The sequence below is a fragment of the Capsicum annuum genome, unplaced genomic scaffold (assembly GCF_002878395.1).
Source record: "Capsicum annuum cultivar UCD-10X-F1 unplaced genomic scaffold, UCD10Xv1.1 ctg7636, whole genome shotgun sequence".
NCBI classification, from domain to species: domain Eukaryota; kingdom Viridiplantae; phylum Streptophyta; class Magnoliopsida; order Solanales; family Solanaceae; genus Capsicum; species Capsicum annuum.
The window spans coordinates 1-1,431 of NW_025886653.1; the positions used below are offsets into that span (position 1 = coordinate 1).

A 1,431-nucleotide genomic window follows, 5' to 3' on the forward strand; every position below is an offset into this window, starting at 1 on the left:
CCAGCACTAACGCACCGGATCCCATCAGAACTCCGAAGTTAAGCGTGCTTGGGCGAGAGTAGTACTAGGATGGGTAACCCAATGGGAAGTCCTCGTGTTGCATCCCTTCTTTTTTTTTTCTTTAAAATTCGGTTTAATTTTGCCGGTTCGATCGGTGAATCTTTTTGTTTTTCCTATTGGCGGAAACGAGAACAGGGGCAAGAGGCATAATAGAATTTGGAGTGTAGAAATGATGGATGCGATCATACCAGCACTAACGCATCGAATCCCATCAGAACTTTAAAGTTATGCGTGCTTGGGTGAGAGTAGTATTAGGATGGGTGGGAAGTCCTATAGTTGCATCCCTTCTTCTTTTTTTTCCTTTAAAATTCTGTTTAATTTTGCCGGTTCGATCGGCGAGTCTTTTTGTTTTTCCTCTTAGCGGAAACGAGAAAGGGGGCAAGGCGCAGGGGCGCGCGTGCGGGGTGTGACGGGCGACGGAGGAAAAAGAGGCATAATAAAATTTGGAGTGCTGGGAATGACGGATGCTATCATACCAGTACTAATGCACCGGATCCCATCGGAACTCCGAAGTTAAGCGTGCTTTGGCGAGAGTTGTACTAGGATGGGTGACCCCCTAGGAAGTCCTCGTGTTGATTACCTTCTTTTTTTTTCCTTTAAAATTCGGTTTAATTTTGCCGGTTCGATCGGCGAATCTTTTTATTTTTCCTTTTGGCGGAAACGAGAAAGGGGGCAAGGCGCAGGGGCGCGCATGTAGGGTGTGACGAGCGGCGCAAGAGAAAGAGGCGTAATAGAATTTGGAGTGCTGGGAATGACGGATGCGATCATACCAGCACTGACGCACCGGATCCTAGCAAAACTCCGAAGTTAAGCGTGCTTCGGCGAGAGTAGTACTAGGATGGGTGACCCCCTGGGAAGTCCTCGTGTTGCATTTCTTTCTTTTTTTTTCCTTTAAAATTCGATTTAATTTTGCCGGTTAGATAGGGGAATCTTTTTGTTTTTCCTCTTGGCGGAAACGAGAAAGAGGGCAAGGCGCAAGAGCGCGCGTGCGGGGTGTGACGGGCGGTGGAGGAGAAAGAGGCATAATATAATTTGGAGTGCTGGGAATGACGGATGCGATCATACCAGCACTAACGCACCGGATCCCATCGGAACTCTGAAGTTAAGCGTGCTTGGGCGAGAGTTGTACTAGGATGGGTGACCTCCTTGGAAGTCCTCGTGTTGCATCCCTTTTTTTTTCCTATCAAATTCGGTTTAATTTTACCGGTTCGATCGGCGAATCTTTTTATTTTTCCTCTTGGCGGAAACAAGAAAAGGGGCGAGGCGCGGAGGCCCGCGTGCAGGGGGTGACGGGCGGCGTAGGAGAAAAAGGCTTAATAGAATTTGGAGTGCTGGGAATGACGGATGCGATTATACCAGCACTAACGCACC

At 48.3% G+C, this 1,431-nt stretch overlaps 3 non-coding genes and 2 pseudogenes across 3 annotated transcripts; all 5 read left to right on the top strand.

Annotated features, from left to right (window-relative positions):
• Positions 1 to 106, top strand: LOC124894639 (annotated as a pseudogene; the record flags this gene model as incomplete).
• A 128-nt stretch (positions 107 to 234) lies between these two features.
• Positions 235 to 345, top strand: LOC124894641 (annotated as a pseudogene).
• A 177-nt stretch (positions 346 to 522) lies between these two features.
• LOC124894640 lies at positions 523 to 641 on the top strand. Its single transcript, XR_007051286.1, has one exon. It is a non-coding gene; the product is annotated as a 5S ribosomal RNA (ribosomal RNA).
• Positions 642 to 816: 175 nt separating this feature from the next.
• LOC124894638 lies at positions 817 to 935 on the top strand. Its single transcript, XR_007051285.1, has one exon. It is a non-coding gene; the product is annotated as a 5S ribosomal RNA (ribosomal RNA).
• Positions 936 to 1,111: 176 nt separating this feature from the next.
• On the top strand, positions 1,112 to 1,230 carry LOC124894637. The gene has a single exon (XR_007051284.1). It is a non-coding gene; the product is annotated as a 5S ribosomal RNA (ribosomal RNA).
• The last annotated feature ends 201 nt before the right edge of the window (positions 1,231 to 1,431 follow it).